General features: G+C 37.3%; 1 protein-coding gene across 2 annotated transcripts in view; it reads right to left on the bottom strand.

Moving 5' to 3' along the window:
* The window catches only part of EYA1 (EYA transcriptional coactivator and phosphatase 1), a 159009-nt gene that overhangs the window by 26819 nt on the left and 111275 nt on the right, over positions 1 to 20915 (bottom strand). The window lies entirely within an intron of this gene.

The raw sequence follows: 20915 nt of genomic DNA on the forward strand, positions 1-20915 counted from the left end.
GCACTGTCATTCTGCCTTTTTTGGTCCCTTCTGTCATTATTTTTGGCACTGCAACTCAAGCTGACCTTTTTCTGATCCATCATCATCTCTGGCCTTCCAGGGCCGGGCCACAGACATGTTCTTTTGGACCAAGCCCCGGGAATAACTCCGCTTTTGTACAGGGGCTCATATGCAAAATATTAAGTTATGGCAGAATTTTTCTGCAAATATTTATTCTGCTTTGATACCGTAGTGGTTGGACTTTCCCCCCCAAGCCTTTCACTTGTGCCACAATTATGTAAAAATACACCATACCATTCACATTCATTTAGGAAAATTAATAAAAAGAATTAAGACAGTTACAATGGGTCTTATTATCTGTGCCAAGCACAGTGACGTCATTGCCAGGATGTTGAGGCGTTTATACCCCTGAATCCGACACTAGAAACATAAACTCCAAATAAACCTGCAGGCTTTGAATAAACAGAGACACTTAGAAGACTTTGAGGCAGTCCTGCCTGTTATGAAAGGGAACAATATAAAATTCTTACAAACACGTCTTTGGAGAAGTTGAGTTACAGAAGCCCCGATTCTGCTGACTGAAGCGATATTTGCTCCATTTCCCAAATTTACCATGAGAAAACGAACACCGTACTGCTGACTAACTGTATCAATAACTTTCTTTACAAAGTAAAGAAGGAAGGAAGAAAGAGTCACCGGAGAAAGAGCTACTTTCATTGTCTACATCAGCGAGCCTACTGAGACCCCCTGGAGTTGGTGAAGGCCAAGGAAACCGCGCCTGGGTTCTCTCTCCCCTCCTGTCTGTCATCAAGCAGTTACATCCACTGCTCTGACCTCCCCCCCCCCAACAATACAGATACTTGCTTGATACCTTAGACATCTACAAGTTACTAGAAAGTTTTCCTTTTATTCCTAAACATGAAAATGTTTAATTATACAGAGTACAGGAGTATTTCTAGTACTTTAGAGACAACTCAAACAAATCGTCTGAAAGCTTTATTTTAACAAGTGATCAGCAGTGCTTGAAAATGTTTAAAAAAAAAAAAAAAAAAGACACCCCCCCCCCCAACCTGTGGATGTGCCCACACTATCCTCTTTCTCATAGAAAATCTAAATTGTACTGATGGCATCACGGGGTGACCAGTATTTGAGTGACAGAGGTTTTAAGGGAGTGATTTCCATGGCGGCTTTTGGAAATAACTCCCGACTGCCTAGATATTTGCACAGCTTTGTTGGAAAAATAAGGTGAAATGGGTCATCCCTAGAGATTTTGTTATTCAGAAGTCCTATGTAGGGGGAAGGAGTGGTCAACAAGCAAGTTAATTAATGACAACGATGTGAAGAATCCTGCTTCTCATTCACTGACAATTAGAGTTAGCGCCTCGAGCTCGGTGGTTAAGAAATTCTGTCTGTACTGTACAGCACAGGGAACTATATTCAATATCTTGTAATAACCTATAATGGAAAAGAATCTGAAAAAAATATATATATGTATAACTGAGTCACTTTGCTACACACCTGAAACTAACGCAACATTGTAAATCAATTATATCCTTCAATTAAAAAAAGAAAGAAATTCTGTCTGAGAGTTAGGAAATTTGCAGAAACCAGGGTTTTACTTGCATATTTCGCTCTTTTGCTTTATAAAGGAGGCTGTCCAATCAACGTGCTGTGTATTTAGACTTACTGATGGGGAATAATATGCTTGTAGTGTGCTTTCTAAAGGTGTGTCCAAACCCTCACTGCACTTTCAAATGGATGCAATGAAAAGCCACAGAACTGCTGCGTCCCTGTGCCCCTCACCAAGGACAGGCGGCAAGCCTGCAGCGCGGGCCACCTGGAAAGAAGGGTATCCGGGTTGCAGCCCGGTGACTGGCGCTCAGCGGCAGGACCTGTCATGCCTGTCTGGGGTGCACCTTGTGACCTGCCGATTGCCTGTGCTTTCCCACTACAATGCTTCCTTGCAAAAGAAAAGGGTGCAGATTACCCAGGGCTAAGGCACAGGAGGTGAAGAACAAAGGGAGTTTTTGAAATCATTCTGTTTGACAGTTTGCGAAACACCAAGTTAAGGAATTAAAATATAGCTGGACAAATTTATCTTCACATTCCCACTTTAAACTATCTACTCGGCACAGCATCAGTGCCAACGCGTATTTTAAGTCAATGTTCAAATATCCCCATCTGTTTTGATAGGAACAGGATGACACAACTATAGAAGCCAGTAGGAAAAAAATAAATGAAAACAGAATTTTGAATCTCAGAAACCGATAAGAGGAATTTCAACATCTATTTTTAAGATTTGGTAGTAAGATGCAACTTGTGGAGACACGTGCTGTTTTAAATTATTGTTTCTTACTTAGAAAAACAGTATTTTAATATATTTAATGTTACCATATCCTGTAGGGATTATCTAAACGAGAGAGATATTTTACTAGAATCATGTTTACTTTAGCTAGGAGACCTAGGTACCTGTATTCAAAACCCAAGATTTGAATTACAGCAGTTTCAACAAAGGCAAGATATTAACTCTTTCAATCTCATTCTGTTTAGATGAATATTCATAAAACATTTAGAGAATAAAATCTTCACTGAAAGTACCTGGAGATGGCATATTAAGGCAAAAGATAAAGTGCTTAAGCTACGTTTTCGTATATGTACGAAGTTATACTAAATATTTAAGATCACTAAATAAAAATTACAGGACTCTCAAGCTTCTTATTAACAATAATTAAAGAAAAGATGAGAACATGTTTTGAAATTTGTAATATTTTCTTATAATATTAATGCCTTTAAAAATGTGCTCATTAAAAGTAAGATGTTATGATAATACCACTGCAGCAAGCCGCTCAAAGAATCCCAAAGGAATTGCATGAAGCTGGTTCCTTCTTAGAGAGTGGTACAGTGTTAATAAATATGTCAGTTTCACTCTGCTTGGAGTTCCTTCTTTCTAACCATGAATACCTTCTTTACCACATGGTTATATTAAATATATTTGTCTTTATTTACACCCTCCACCTTAGGGTGAGGAAAAGGAAGGCTTACTAATGAAAGCCAGAAAGAATTGAAGATGAGCTTTTAAAATAAAATGGGCTTATTTAAAATTGTTCAACACTGTATCTCTAAAAGTAATGGATTCATTTAATTGATAATTATGGCATATTATTACATTTGATCAAATGATATCAACACATAACTTTCTTTACTTTTTAAACAATATAGTGAATAAAAAAATAAAGTGAATAAAAAGCACAGAGTGAATGAAAAGGTATACAGTGAATGCCTAATATCTAATGCTACAAGATCCATCTTTTTTTGTTTAAGTTATGTTTTGTGCAATAGCACAAACTATATTTCAGTGCATTCTATACCCCTACCACATGATACTATACATAAAAAGCTTTGGCCCAAATATACAGCTTCATTTATCGTCCAGCTAATGTAAGAAGATATGGCATTTTACAAATTTGCAGAGAAATCAGTGAAAATGTTTTATACCTTCAAATACAAAAATAGGGCAGTGCATCAGTGTTTGATATGTCAAACTGTATTATACAGCTTTTCATTAAAAGATCACACATATTTTTAATTATATCATGTAACTTAAAATCAAGTAGTAAGATAAAAGACTACAGGCTGACAAGGTACAAAAAAATAATTCAGAGCCTTAAAAAAAGGACAACTCAGCACATACCTAATATAAATGTCATTCTTTGGAATGTCAGGACTACTCTTAAGAATAAGCCTTTGATTTACTGCTGAACTGATTTCTCAGTTTTCAGTGGGTTTGCCCATCATTTTGCAAACATAATTTGTCATTGGCCACAGTGTTCTTTGTAATTCCTGTTGCCTTTCTTTTAGATCTATTATTCCTGCTGAGAGTATCTACCAAAGAAGAATTTTTCACAGTGACACCAACTCCAGTCTTGCTGTGAATAACCATATTCTCATAAAAATCATACTTTTTATTGCAAACTTGCTGCTATAAGCATGGAAACATACCCAAACCAGGAAACCTTTTATCCTTTTCTGCAATCACTTTCTTTTAACCTTCACTGCCATTTGAAGAAAATTAATCACATACTAATATATTCACAAAGCATTTAACTAGAAGTTTTCATTTACATGGAATATTTCTGTTTTGATCACACATAAACCAATGAACTAAAGCTGTAATAATTAAACAGGTCATATTATAAGAGAGCTCTTTTTTTCTGAAATAATTTTTCACTCTAAAATTCAATATTTGCGACAAACAGAAGTTCCAGTTTATTACCATTCATGTCTATCGGTTCCTCTTTATTGAACTGCAAACCATATGTCAGGACAATTTTTAAGGACATATTTCAATGTAATTGATTTTTTAAGTGACTCTTTTTTGCAGGGGTGAGGAGTAAGATTTGAAAGTTTAAAAGAGACCAATTTATTAATTTTAGTTAACTTTCATCATATAGCCAGATGACTTTATAATGGTAAAAAAGAATCAGTTTTGTGTAAAAGAATGTGTAGCTCGGAATAACATCCTTAGTTCATAAGTGAATACAAATTCTCCAGGCTGATTTCCTCTGCCGTATAATTACCGCTGACTCCAGAGAGAAAAGTAGGCAGAAACGGACATAGGCACTTAAAAAAAAATAGGTTCCCCATGAGCTTCAGGAAGGTTCCATCATCACCTTCCCTCACTGTCAGCCCCTCATGGGGGGAGTGAGGACCTCAGAGGAGGCCACTTTCTTACGCAAAAAGTTCTCTCTTCTCTTCCAAGTATCAGTGGGTCTGAAATTCCACCCGTGGAAATCATTCCTTTTCAATCTTCTTTTACAAGACAAAGACTTCTGGTAAGGGTAAATGACTTAAGCTCCATTACTCTGGTGTGAACTTTCCTATCTGGTAAATTTCCTCCAGCATGGGGGCTCTGGTGTGCCCCAAACCAATGGGTGTCAATAGGGGAGGCGGGGGGAGGCAAGTGCCTGAAAACTAAGGAAAAATCTTGTTCATACTCATAATCTCACTCCCTACAAAACCACCCCTTTTCCCATGAATTATATATTTCAAGCCACAAAGACTATGTTTTGGTTGTTTATATATTATTTAGGAAAACAGTATATTATATACCATTAACATAGCAGTAATATGATCTATGTTACCTCTGGAAATATCTTTAGAAAATATATAGGACACGCATTCTGTATTCTTTCATTCATTTGGTCATGTATTCAACTAATAATAATTCAACTAATAATATACCAGGCACCAAGCACACGAAAATAAACGAGATGCAGACAGTGCCAGTAAGCCTTCATAAACATGGGGAGGGGCTGGAGAGAGAGGGTATAAGTGAGTGTCACTATGATTTTTCCCTCAGAGAAGGAACTAGAATTCTCACAAAGCTACAAGAACGGAACATGGGATTCATCATGCTTCTCGCCCTTCTCCTTTCAACCCAGCCTGTGCGTTAATCCCCTTCAGATTTAGTTTTCTCAAAGAAGGTTTTGCTCTCCCAGGAAATACGATGGGAGAGCTGGTGGAAATCCTCCAGTTAAGCCACTATGGAGGATTAGCTTCTTGGGGGCAGGTAATACATTTCACTTCTGTTTCTGTCTGTCTCTGCCTTTTAACCAGAAGGTGATCAATAGATGCTTTGGAAAAATTAAATTAGAAATACGTTATATATTCCAACGCAAATGGGCATTCAAGGGCTTCAATAATGAGACTTGGGGCTTCCCTGGTGGCGCAGTGGTTGAGAATCTGCCTGCTAATGCAGGGGACACGGGTTCGAGCCCTGGTCTGGGAAGATCCCACATGCCGCGGAGCAACTAGGCCCGTGAGCCACAACTACTGAGCCTGCGCGTCTGGAGCCTGTGCTCCGCAACAAGAGAGGCCACGATAGTGAGAGGCCCGCGCACCGCGATGAAGAGTGGCCCCCGCTTGCCACAACTAGAGAAAGCCCTAACACAGAAACGAAGACCCAACATAGCAATCAATCAATCAATAAAAAATAAATAAATCTTTAAAAAAGAGGTCATCCACAAATAAATGACAGAAAAGAAAATAAGTGCCAAACTCCTCATTTAAAAAAAAAAAAATAATAATAATAATGAGACTTAACCTTGCCTATCCAGTGCTGTCTGTCTCTCCTTCATAGCCCATCTGGAGGAGCTACATTCTCTTTGCAGGCCAGCCTCAATCAGCCTGGCCTCCACCTCCCTCTTTCACCAGATAACGGTTGTGTCTATTGCTTGCTGGAATGCCTTGTCTCTCCTTTCTCTCCTGTCAAGGCAAGATTCCTCTGTCAAGCTTTTTTTTTTTTTTTTCATTTGACCAATAAAATTAATGGATTCTTTTCTTTCTCAACCCTGATGTACCCTCTGGAGCTCACTGTCTGAATAACAGAAGCAACAGTCATTAAGAGCCACTATGTGTCAGGCACGTATATTGCACGCTATTTCCAATCCTCCCTTAAACTCTATATTTGATGGATAAGGAAATGAAGGCTTACACAGATCTGTGTATCCCACCAGGTAATAAATGCTTTGAAGGAAGAGAGAACTTTTTATGGGTCTTTTTCTCCCTATTTATATTCTAAGTAGAACCTTACTCCTGCCTATTCCTTTTCTGTGTGGACCAAGCACATGGACGATACTGAAGGAAACCTTCCAGATTATCTGGCTGACAGAATTTAATATGAAAAAATGGGGTGACCCAACCGGAAAGTAATTGCTAACATTACTACATTTTGTCATTGCAGTGTTAAAAAGTTAGTAGTTTTATGAAAATAGATGTATTATTTTTATCTGATTATAAATGATACATATTCATGTAGAGAACACATGCAAAACACAAAAATATATAAAACAAATAAACGTCAATTCCATCCCTCAGAAGGAGCCGGTGTTAAAAAAAAATTCTTCCATCATTCTTCCTGGTCCTATTCAGTCAATTATCCAACGTTCTTCATGTTTTTCGTAGAGCTTAAATTTTGGCACGGGATACACACCAAAAAAGCCAGTAGAGCCAGATACACGTTTTGTAGCTACTTTCCCCTCCACTCAACAATATGGAATAAACATCTTTTAATATCAATTAATCATCTGTATTATCTTTTTAAATTGCTGTATACTATTCCACATTATGCATGTCTCATATTTCTTTTAACCAAGCAATGGCTGATAGTTTCTAATATTTTCTTAATTCCCTAATATTTGAGTAGGGCAACAACTGTCAATCCTCCTTACAATTCCATTTTAAACACCTAAAATAATATTTAATTATTAATTAGATTAATTTATTAATAATTAATATTTAAGCATTTTTGTGCATAGGACAGTCATCACTTGATAAATGTTTAAGTGAATGACCAGGCTGATGAACAAGCTTAGACAGATTCATGACATTCACTTATCTCTTTAGGCTACATTAGACTTTTCCTTACGTGATAGTTTTAATCACTCAAATCTCTGAGCCTTGTTCACTATATACCTTCTGCTTAGAACATTCTTCCCTAAAGCCCACCCCACACGGCTGTTTATTCCTGTTAATCCTTTGTGACAGTTTCAATGTCACCCTCATCTTTCTGAGTACTCCTTACTCTGAGCTTACGTGACTTTAAGCCCCTTGAGAACATCACTTTCATCTTGTTTACTATCATCCCTAAAAAGTTTTACAAAATTCATTTGTTTCTTAACTCAAATATAAAGTTTAAAATTTTTCTCTTGGATCTTGGAAAAGCCCTTGTCAATTTCCTTAAGGCCTTGGCCAATTATGGGGTATGACTTCTGCTTATGACCATTTGAATAGGTATGTTACTGAAAGTAGAGTGAATTATTCGTTTTTGTCATTTTGAATTCAAGTAATTTTCCTTATATTTTAAAGAAAGTAAAGGTTATAATTACTACTTTGAAAAGAGAAAATATAATTTCGCCACACCTCTACATGTTCTTATTATATACATGCTATCTTTCAACTGTTAATGTTCCAAGCTACCTACTTTTTGCTTAGTAGAAACATCTTATCTGCAAGTCCAGGGGGACTGCATTAGTATGTGTTTAAAACAAACTATTCCCACCAATTAAAAGGGATGGTATCTTGGATCTAAGAGGTCCCTTTAACTTTTTGACAAAACACCAATACTAGAAGATACTTCTTAGTCCATTATTTTCGAAGAGACAAACAAAATCACCAAATACTGTTGATTAAAAACGGCATCCTCTCCGCCTGCCCCGGCACTCTACCTGCCTTACAAAGGAGTTGCGCAAAATTAGCAGCAAGAAGAATCCAGGGTTTAGAAAGGTTTTACTTAGAAATGCTGTTAGCATACTGGACTGGCTGAGCCCAGATAGAGGCTCTATTGTAACTGCCCCGAAACGGGAGAAGACTCCAGGGACCACAACTTAAGCACATTTTGGGGAAGTTGAAGTTACAGGCTTTCTCTTGCACTCGTCAATTTTTTTTTAAAAAAAGAATTTTTTTCTCTACTAAGCAAACTTCCTATGAAGGTAAGCGAGTAAAATCTCCCAGATTGAAGATTACTGAGCACCTGTCAAAATGAAGAATCTAAACAAAAAGTCTGTCATAGGTGACACCAACTGGTCAATTTCTCAGGACTTTTAAATAAACTGACAGCCATCAGCCAATTATGTGAAAGCTGAAGTGGCATTTCTATTTGGCAAGAAGGAAAGGCACTCCTGAATACTGAGGCCCACCACCATGCACCAGGCACTGGTTGGGGCTCCAGATAATCCTCTCTCCTAACTGCACTGTACCTCTGGGACATCTCTGACGCTTGCCGGGGTTGATGGGTGAAGGTCGAGCATTAGTTGTAAGTGAGACCTGAACTTGCGTCACTTCCAAAGAAGTGTTCACTCTTTCCCCAGACCACGCTGCCTCCCAGTGGCTTCATCCACAGAATAAAGCCAATATTTTATAATAACGATAAATGGAATATAACCTTTAAAACTGTGAATCACTATGTTGTACACCTGAAACTTACATATTATTGTAAGTCAATTATACCTCAATAAAAAAATAATCAAAAAAGAGACTGGTAAAACGAGGAAGATAGTTTCACAGGCAGGTCAATTGTCAGTTTGCTAGAACGACCCCTTTTGCTTTACATATGTTATTTAAGTTTCTGAACAGGGAATCAACATACATTTAGATTCTGTGTTTCCAAACAAAAATCTCACAAAGAGATCCCTGCTCTGAGATAATGTTTATCATTCAATACATTCTTCCTGAGAAATCGTAACCAATTTTATGGGTGATGACTTCAGGCTCGATTCTCTCTTCTGAGCTTCAGACCCGCATACACTGATGCTTGCTGTCGTCTGCCTGACGTCCAACACACACTTCAAATTCAACATCTCAAAATCGAATTTAGCATCTTCCTTCCAAAGCCAGCTAGTTGTCCTGGGTTTTTGATCTCTACCTTATTGTTCAAGCCGGAAAGTAAGATTCTTGTTTCCCAACCCATTGCATCAAATCTTTTCTCCCATGCTCCAGAGGACTTTCTTAAGAGCTTTCCCATCTGCCCCCCTACTCTGTTCCTACAAACGAACCCTGGTGATTTCTAACCTATCTTACTGACACCTCTGACTTCACAATACAATTCATCTCCATAGCAATGCTCAACATTCGTTAGTGATTACCCTTGGCATTCAATATGACATTCAACTTCCTTAGCAGGGTGTACAAAGCCTCTCATGATCCGGCTTCGGTCTCCCTTTCTGTCTTCTTTATCTCACAACTGCTCTACATGTGCTCTGAGCTTTATATCTACTCAAACTGTTCCTAAATGCCATGCTCTCTCACACCAAACGTTACGTCATGGGGAAGTCATACCTCCTGCCCTCTCTGCCTTGCCACCTCTCCCCCAGGCTGGCTTAGCCATCCTGCCTTTGGACTCTATTATAAAGATCCTTACGTGTCTCCGTCACTGTGGAGATATACTGTGCTCTGTTTTCTTGCTTTTCTATCTCCACCCCCCATCTTGGCTCTTTGAGGGCAGTGAATATATTTCATCTCTTCTCCTCAATGCCTAGCATAGTGTCTAGAATGGAGTAAGCATGAGTAAATTTATAGCACTGTAGCTCTTTTTCTGTGCAGTGTAGATACAGGCAGCTAAAATATTTTTGTCTACTCAACAATAGGAGTTTACAAGCACATGTCTGTCTGTCCATTATCTGTCTGACAACCTATCTACCTACCCATCTACCTCCAAACCTTTCCAAGACAGATTTTAGCTTGCTTGGTGACCACTAACAGTAGAGTAAGACATAGTGAGCAACAAAGCTAACAAATAATCCATTAGAGAAAACACGTTCGTTATTGGGATCTGCTGTATGACAATAGTATGTGACAGCACCAACATGCCACTGCTTCCTTTATGCCGTTGCAGAGAAATAGCCAGGTCATGGGACATGGCTAGAGAGGTTTGTGCAATGATATCTGGCATCAGAAACTCCTGTTCCCACCTTAGCTTTACCATCACCGAACCAAGTGGCTCTGGGCAAAAATCGCTTCACTTCAACTGTCCACACATGTACACTGGAGATAAGAAGATTGAGTTCCCAGTGCTGACGGAGAGTCAAAGTCAATGCTTTGTGCTGACGTGAGAAGAGTTTCCCTAAAGCCTGCTGCCCTTCTCCCTCCTATATTGCTTGGCACACGGCAAGGCTCTGCTCCACGCTGCACACACCACCAGCAAGATCCAGGAGCCATGCTTCAAACACGAAGCAGAAAAAGGACAAGGAAAGGACAACTTACTAGCACAATCCAAGAAACACGCGTCTTTTGGACATGAAGCCAGCATCCTCGTTTTCCACGAAGGGACAGCAGAGGGTGAGGGAAGCCAGATACAGTAGCTATTTAACTGCCCAAAGGAAACCTCCCCTCTTGGAACTGGGGGTGGGAGAAGCATGTGAATGAGGAAAGAACAAAAGGAGTACAGTACGCTGTGATGTGCCTGGAACCATCTGCATTTGCAAACTGAATACCGGCAGAATTTCTGTTGTTTTTCTGGTGTGATTTCTGTTGGAATTCTACAAGGGAATTTTGGCGGCAAACCACTTATTTCACACGCTTCATTTCCTAACCACTCCCTAAGTCACCCCCTCTTCTTGTTCCATGGCCCTACTCTCCAGTGTTTTGCATCAAACATACTCAATAAAGAGTAATAGCAGACTGGACTTCCTTAGTGCCTCCTGTGTGCCAGAGCTAGTTCTATGCACTTAACAGGTATTCGTGTCTTGAATCTTCACACTGACCCTAGGAGGTGGGTACTATCACCATCCAATTTTACAGATGAGAAATTGAGGCACAGAGGGGTCCCTCAAGAATTAATGAATTTGTGAGTTTAACCTCCAGTACCCCTAGAATTGTAAGATAACACACCACATAAATATAGGGCTTTGAGTCAAGTTGGAATAGTTGAGTCATGATTATTCAACAACTTTCTAATTATAAGAAATGTTAACTATAGAAAAGAAAAAATATAAAGAGAACTTATAGTTTAGTTCATGGTAGTGTTATCCCACTATCCAGAGGTAAATCCCTTTTTTACTGTAGAAATTACTTATTTTTTGTAACATCTTTAATGTGGAAAATCTTTTTATCTTCTTTGGGATGTACGCACCTTTTTAAAAACACCTTAAACTGGATCTACACCGAATATCATTTTATATCGTACCTCTTGCACGTCCATGGTGTTTTGCCACTAAGGACTTTGAAAATACGACTTAAGAAAGGATAATATCAAAATTTAACCTCTTGGACAATTTCAGTTATTTTTAGGATTTGTGATCAGTCATTTACTTTTAGAAAGTTGGATGTTTGCAAATTGTAAAAAGAGTAGGGTTCATCGTAGACTATTACTTTCAAAAATTTGGAAAGAATTAAAAAGACATAGGAGAGCCTTCTGTGTAACCAAATCTGGCGTTAGTGCTTGGGCTTCAAGTGGACGAGTCATGGTCCCCGTTCTCAAGGGACTGCCTGGGGGTGGGGTGCGGGTGTAGAAGGAGGTAGATGGAAAATCACAAGATATTACGGGAGGTACTTTTACAGTGAAAACAGCTTCCTCTCCCACTGTGGAGCCCCAGCTGCCTGCCTGCATCTGTACCTGCAGAGTCTGCCTGCCTTCTTACTGAAGCCCAATCCTGTACCTGGTGTCCTGAATCCCATCCTCTCCTGCAACCCAAGGACTTCACTCTTTCCGCTGTTCCCTCTCTTTGCCACACCTTGTGTCATCTCTACTGGATCATTCCCCCTGACACCCAAACATGTCTAAATATCTTCTATTTTAACACTAACCCGCCACCTACACACACACACATACACCTTGATGCTATGATCGTCTCCACATCCTACCCATCTCTTTGCATTTTGTCATTGTGGAAACTCTCAATCAATCTTTCCTGTTTTCACGGTGTCAACCCTCATCCTCTTTTCAACCCACTCCCAGTGGGCTTACGTCTTCCACTTCACCGAAACGGTGCTTACCAGGGTCATTACCAGCCAACATTCTTGGCAAATCCAACAGCCACTCGACACAGTAGTGCCACCCCCTCATTCCTGAAACACTATTCCCTAGATTTCTGTGATGCCTTGTACTTTCCCATCTACTTCACTGTCTACTCCTTACCACTCTCTCTTGCGAGTTCTTCTTTCTTGGTCCTGTTTCTAAGTGTCTGATGCCCAAGCTTATGCCCTCTTCCCAATTTCCTCTTTCCCCTCCGAGATGTTTTGTCTCATGCCTATATGATTCCCAAAACTGTATCTTCACATTTGCCTCTCTCCTCTGAGATCCACACCTAAATGTACATAATCTCTTGACCTGAATGTTGAATAGGTATTTCAAACTTAATATGCTCAATGCAAAATATTTGAGGACAACTCTTCCCCCAACCTCGCCACCCCAAAGCGCTCTTCATCATCTCAGATAACGTGAACACCCATCCAGCTGCTCAGGTCAAAACCTAGTGGCCATCCTTGATTCTGCTTTCCTTCTCCTCCCACATCTGACCCATTAGCAGATTCTCAGTGCTTCCACCAAACTATACTGTAAATCCTGCAACTTCACACCACGTCCGGAACTGCTACATCCTCAGCCCAAAGCAACCGTCTCCTAACTGGTCTCACTGAGTCCAGTTCCTCATATGACAACCAGTCTGCAGTAAGCACTAGTCTATCATATTCATGCTTGAAACTCTCCAATGGCTTCCCATTGCAATTAGAAAAAAATCCAACTTCTTTACCACAGTCTACAAGGCCCTTCATGATCTGGACCCTGTCACCTTCCCCCCATTCACTCTGCCCCAACCAAATGAAGCTCTTATTTATTTCTTGAAGGAGCAAAATGCATTCCTACCTCAGGGCCTTTGCACAGGCCATTCCCCTTCCAGAATGACTTCCTGCTGTTCCAGCTGCTTCCTCCCAACTTCCTGGTTTCTTCACAAACGTCCTCTCTTCAGAGACACCTGTTCCTGAACATTTCAGCTAAAGATGTCCCACTCTCAGCTAAAGATGCCCCATCTCAGCTAAAGAGCCCTTATCCCTTAAATGACTCTCTGATTTTCTTCCTAGCACTTATCTCTACCTGAAATTATTTTATTTACATAGTGTTTATTTCCTACTTCCCCTCCACGAAGAGGGTAACCTTCACTCAATTACCGCTGCATCCTCAGCATCCAGAATTGTGCCTGGCACTTAATAGTTAATAAATATATATTGACTATTGAATGAAGGGCAGAAGGTATAAAGAGTTTACGCAATGCTATGAGCATCTCAGTTTTGAAGCATCACAGAGAAACAGCATTTATAACCCCATCGTCCAGACGAGCAACATTATAATGTATTCACCTCCAGTTATTTTTAATGTCATAGATGCTAAAATCAGAATTATACAGTATAATTTATTTTGTAGACTGCTTATTTTTAAAGTTACATAATGGTAGCTTTTAAAACTGTATTTTCCTCCAGTTTTCTTAATATGCCACACTTTTAAAAAAAATTAATAAACCTTATTTTTTAGAGAAGTATTAGGTTTATAGCAAAACTGACCAGAAAATACAGAGATTCTTCATATACCCCCTGTTCCTACACATGCATAACCTCCCCTCGTATCAACATCTCAAACTAGAGTGGTACATTTGTTACAACCAATGAACGTATATTGACACACCATCACCACCCAAAGTCCATAGTTGACATTAGGGTTCACTCTTGGTGTAGTACATTCTATGGGTTTGCGCAAATGTATCATCACATGTACCCACCATTGTACTATCACATAGAATAGTTCCACTGCCCTAAAAATCTTCTGTGCTCCCACTAATTCATCCCCCTCTACCGCCAACCCCTGGCAGCCAGCTGATCCACAGTTGTGCCTTTTCCAGAATGTCAAATAGTTGGTCTCATAGTATGTAGCCTTTTCAGATAATATGCTATAAACTTTAACATTAAGGCTACACTGTACTGAATAGTCTATTTTTAAAACTTGAAATGGACCATGAATATTTTCCCTATATTTAATAAGCAGTCTGAAAACCATTTTCAATGAGGATGTATCATTTATCACTATTCATCTATTTTAGGATATTTAAAATATTTCTATATTTTAGTGGTAAAAAACACCATGTGGGAGACATAGCATGGGGTTGAGTGGACTTCTAGAAAGCACTGGACCTGAATCACTTGTCTAGGCCACTCAGCTGTGTGGCCTTAGACAAGTTTTGTTTTAACCACTCTAAGCTTCTCTTGGCTATTCTATAAAATGGAGATAATAACAGTGCTGTTATCATAGAAATATCAGGGTATTAAGTGGAATAACGTATGTAAAGCACTTAGGACAAGTGTTCAATAAATGTTCATTAATATTGTATCAATTCTCTGCCTATAACTGTTTTCTTAGAAGTTAAAAGTGAAATTACTGAGTAAAAGGATTCCATACATTAAGGTTCTGAATACGTACTATCAAGCTACTTTTCTCAAAACTTGTACCAATTTCTATCCTTATCAGTAATGTACACAAGTGTTCCTCCTACTGCACTGTAGACCATATTACTGACTTTAAAGCTTTGCCGATTTGGTGGGCAAGAGGCTGAACACTTACTCTCTAACATTTCTGATTACTAGAGGTGAAATCCAACATTTTCTTTTCTATGTGTTGAAAATTTGAATGCTTTTCTCTTGTGAATTATCTGTTCATGTCCTTTGCTAATTTCTTTAGGTTTTTCTTAATGAGTTGCAATAATATTGATTATTTTATTGGTTAGAAATAGCTTTGTCTTTTAATATTATCTATGGCTTTCAGAAACAGTGTTTGTTTTCTTCCCTGACTACAAAAGAAATTAGTATATATGTTATAAAGAATTTGGAATACACAGAAAAGTACAAATAAGAAAATAAAACCTGGGATCTCAGATAGAAATAACATTAAAATTCTAGAGTACCTCTTTCCATCTGTTTTTTGTTCCTCCATTTACTTACTATTTAACATGTACTTACTGGGTGCCTTCTATGGGCCAGGCACTGTGCTAGAGAAACAGTAGTGACTATATTATACATAGGGTATATAATTTTTTTAACAGAATTGAGAGCAAACTATGTGTGTATACTCCTCAAAATGTTACTTTTTAAAAAATAACTTTTTGTTGAAGAAAGTATATATTATAGCTCAATGAATTTTCACAAATGGAACAGAGTCATGTAACCAGCTCCTGGGACAAGAAATGAAACATGATCAGAATTCCATAATTTGGAAATATTTATAATTATAAATAGTTGCCTTTGTCTTTGACAAGTAAAAATTCCTAGATGTACAATTAGCACAAATGGTATCAATCTTTTTAGGCTCTTGATGCTTACTGCCAAATGGCTATCCAAAAGTTTATTTCCTGTAAGCAATGTGAGATCTCCTTTTGATCTACCTATATTTGCTCCTTGAGTTTTATTCTTTCACATTTTAACTCTGTAATTTACCTATTTCTGTATATTAATTGAATAATCCATTCCTTCACTGGTTAATTTGTTTGGTTTCATTTAACGCACACAAAATTTTTCTACAAGTTGGGTCTGTGTCTGAGCTCTCTCTTCTCCCTATAGTTCAATGTCAATGCCGTGCCAACATAAATCTTCATATTATTGTCGAATTATAAAACATTTAATATTTGGTTGAGCTGGGTGCTCACTATTACTGCTTTTTGTCCAAAACTTCTAGGTATTTTTGCCTATTTATCCTTCAAATGGACCTTACAACAATTTTGTCATATTACAGAAAAGAAAAGGAATGGAAGAAATCTCATTTATTCAAATCTTCCTTTAGATCCTTCGGTAGGATGTCGAAGTTTTATTCATATATTTCCTATAAACACGTCTTATATAGGTTACTCCTTATCTTTCCTTTTAATTTTTTTTGTGTGTTGTAGTTATTTAAAAGTTATAATATTATTATTATAAAAGCTATTATATTAAAAGCTATTATTATAAAAGCTATTTTAAATTTTTAAAAGCTATTTAAAAATTATAATTTAATTAAATTTCCTACATGTGTCGCTAGAAGAAGGCTATTGATTTTTTAATTTAATTCTATAGTCTTTTACTTTTCTGAAGCCCACTGTAAATTCTAAAACAATTCCTGTCGATTCTCTTCAGTTTTCTATGTATATCAAATATTATGCAAAAAACCCCAATAATTTTAATCTTTCATTTCATTTCTTTCATGTCTTATTGCGCTGCTCCAAATTCCTAGAACAATGCAGAGTAATAGTAGCGAGAGAGGACATTCTTATTTTGTTTCCACCTTTATGACAATTTGCCTCTATTATTTTATTGCTAAGTACAATGTTGGCTGTTGGTAAAGGAAAATATCTTTTATTATGTTAAACAGCCACATATTTTGACTCCTAACTTTCTGTTAAACATCAGAATCAAGGAAGTCTTGGAATATAGGTTTATGTTTCTATTTTTTACTTCAGATAAAATAAAGATGATAGAATCTTGTGAGAAATGATGAGATAGGAAGAACACGTAAACTTATTCATGAGTAACAATAATGGCCAAAATATGGGTATTGCTTCATTTTGATCACCAGTTACAATATAGTTAAATTCAATACATATGTCTTTTGTCTAACAATCATTTGTTGCTTGCAAACTTATTTTGCCTCCTAAATTGAGGGCTTTGATGTTACTCTTATTAACTAAGAAAACAGATGAGGTCAAGCAGCATATCTTAAAACAGAAAGGCAAGGTCAAGTCTATTGTCTTCCATGGGAAAGGACACAGAAATCGATCTTCTATCTAAGACAACAGATAAGAATTTAATCTAACAAATACTCATTAATGGTCAACATGTATAGGGCAATATTCTAGGTGTTATGAAGGATGTTACTAGGATTTTTAAAGAAATGTAATCCTTTAATATTTGCTAAATTTATCAGAAAATTAAATACATATACAGAAGCCTATGTCCAGAGCTGAAAATGACAAGTGGCATACACATGCCTATGGGTACATTTATGTTTAGAATGCAATTACTGATAGGCCCACACACTTTCATAGAGTTGTTTCTTGGCTGTGACATGCACTGAAGGAAGAAAACAGCTCAAGCTCTTCCGGAAGTGTCTTCTTTACAAGCACCTATGGAACCAGAGCATCCGGCATCTACAAAGAAGCTGGACCCTGGGCATCAGAGTTCATTCTTGTTTAGCAACAAAGCACTTTCTAGGTGAATTATACTTTTCCACTCAAAAAGTCAACTTCTCAATTAGCTTACAACTTTTCCACTTCTGGAAGCACAAGCATTATTAGGTCACTACAGAACGCTTCGCTTGAGAGCAAAGCCACTTAGCATTGGCATGACTGATATTTTGAAGGAAGATTTTTTTCCTAGCTAAAAATCAATTTAGAAACAAGATATATTAAAATAATTAACAGACGATAATCCAAGTTTTAGACTTATAACATATTATTGCAAATTTAAAGACTGAATGAAACTAAGGGGCAAACTAATTTCTTTGCTTTATAAGAAAACTCATTATAGCTTACTTGCTTTAAATTATGGCATTACTTGGAGACTGTCCATGGTGCCTTTCCTTGGCCTTTGACTCATCAAACCCAGCTCTACTGAGACCAGAACCTTTGGTCCCAGGCCTTCTCTTAATAGAAAATGTGAAAACAAGGAGCTACAAGAGTAGGTGATTGAAAATCAAACCTGGGACAGGAGTCTACGTATCAAAGGCCCAAGAAAGGGCTGGGGTATTGACATTGTAAAGCTTGACACCAAAGAATCCTCTGGTCTGTCCCAACTAACCAACATACTAGGAGCGTGAAGGAGAAAGTCGTAGCACAGCTTCACACTCGACTAGCCGAACGTGGTGTGTACAACCCAGAAGACAAGAGGCGGGTCCCTGCTACTTCCCAACCCTGACCCCTGTGGCCTGAGAGCGGAGACTCTTGGAGGCTACCATGTTGATAACATCAGTTAGGATGGCAACCGTAACGCCAGTGAGATGATATTACTTAACACTAGACAGAAAGAGAACATTCGACATCAGTTTGTGCCTTATTTTTCTTTAGACTCATATCAATCCTGATGAAATATCGTCCTTTAATTGTGGAAGAATCCAGCAGGAGCACCGACAAAAGGCAAGTGAAACTGAAATGTTATCGTATTCAGACGGTTGATCACCTTTCAATAAAAATCCAACAGAAAGACCTCTTTCTCCATTCAGTCAGAAAGAGACAGACTTTACTAAAGAAGCTGGAAAAAACCCTCCAATTTCATACTGTCATTCATAAAAAATGACTTCCATAATAAGCATCGTCGGATTGCACACGGAGACCTTTTGGTAAAATGATACACAGGGTGTTAGTCAGACTTGGAAATAGGAAAGCCAGGAGTGCATGGAACTCAAGTCTAAACTCTTCTCTGGGTGGGGGGGAAATATTATTTCCTCTGATAATTGTGTCTCCCTGTCACTCATGTTCCTTCACATGTCAAACATTTTTAATGGTTCAAAAAACCAGCTTTCTCCTTTTTATTTATTTTTTCCTGAAGTGTCAACAGAATTAAATTGTGATTGCTTTTATTAAAAACTCTCACTAACTGAGATGACAAATAAGACTTTTAAAACTAAAATGGTTAACTTTTTTATGTCTTAAAATACAGTGAAGATATTTCTAAATTACTTTAAAATCATATCGAAAATTTCCTAAATAATATCCTAATAACCATTTTAAGCAAATACTTTGATAACACAAGAATTGTTACTGGAAGCTCCTCACGTAGTGTATTTCATTATTCAGAATCTCTTTTAAGCCACAGCTTGAACTAACCAAATTATACAGAGTGGCTGGCAAAAAGTTAAGATTTTAAAAGAAAATGAGGCTTAAGTCAACAATTAGAGTTCAGAAATCACACTTCAAGCTAACCAATAGATTGTTAATCTCCTTGAAATCACCTGTACTCTAGATCTTCAAAAGCTAAAAACATGTAATTAAAATATATTAAAATATTCATGTCCTTTACCACAGTACATTGCTAATTGGAGTGTGAAATCAAGCATTACCACATCATTTTTGCCTGATGAGATAATTTTGGTTTTCTAAAGAGTATTAAGCTAATACATTTATTTTTGCCAGGAAATAATTTTACTCTATTTTGAAAGAAACTAATATTTGCAATGACCAGTCTCAGGTTTGTTGAATTACAAAAATATAAAGTGAAAGATTGAAATAAGTATAAAAACCAATGTATTTTTTAAATATTGCACAAATCTAAAGCAAGTAAATAATTTCCGAAGACAGAGGCTAAGTGAATCTTTCATTTATACTTTTGCTTTATATTATTCTCAAGTAAAATAAAATCAATTTTGGGAAGGTTACAAGCTTAAATGATTTTTCACTATTTGATTTTTACATTTGGTTGAATTACTCCTTCATTCTCTTTTCTACTTTACTTATAAGAAAGAGTCCTCATGCCAAGAGTAAAATCTGGTATTTCAATATCTGTGTGGATCCTTAGTTCTTCTTTTCCTTTTTTTTTTTTTTTTTAATTTGGGCTTATGAAAAAACTACATCCACTACAAACCTAAACTAGAACTTTTAATATTTACTTTTATTTCAGACCTTCTCTATATAGTTCAGTGTGAATAATGTTAGTAAACAAATGAAAATCTGGCTATATTATATCCAAACTGAGTTAGGAAGCTTTTCTGTCTATATTATACCAAGTTACTACTTTGCCTAACTTCTCACTTTTTACCACATAGTTTTGGCACTGTACAGTCAAGCTTTCATTTTTAAGAGGGTAGAGTTTAAAAACAATAGAAAATTCCTGCTAATTTCTTCTTGATGGATGCTATTAACACCTATTAACATCAGTAAGAGTAACAGGTTTGAACCCAAGACAAAATATCAGCCTGGTCTGTATCACTGGAAACAACGGAAACTTAGGAAAGGAATTTTAACATATTAGTAAAATATGGAATTTTTTGGTGCTGTTCTCTTATGAAGGGAATCACAACCATAAGGCAGAAACTTATTTTATTTTTGAAAATAAGTATGATTATTAAGCTTTTAGAAAGGCAATTCTGAACTTGTCACACACTTGGAATATTTCTACCTTAAAAAATAGTAATGCCTTACGTGTAATTTCCTTAAGGAAAGCAAACACTTTAAAATGCAAAAAAAAAAAAAAAAAATTCTGTATTTCACCCTAAGTGTAAAAATAAATATTTCACTAAGGAATGGGGGAAAAATGAAGCACATTTAAATAATTTCATTGCACTGGAAGTTGCCAATTCGTCTGTGAGTAGTTTCATTGCAGATGAAAAGAAATCAAAATACAGGACAGATGTTGAACAAACCGCATTTAAGTTCTGTCACACACTGGCATTTTTCAAATGATTTTGGCTCATCTATGAA

This window comes from Eschrichtius robustus, chromosome 17, assembly GCF_028021215.1.
Source record: "Eschrichtius robustus isolate mEscRob2 chromosome 17, mEscRob2.pri, whole genome shotgun sequence".
In the NCBI taxonomy this organism is placed as follows: domain Eukaryota; kingdom Metazoa; phylum Chordata; class Mammalia; order Artiodactyla; family Eschrichtiidae; genus Eschrichtius; species Eschrichtius robustus.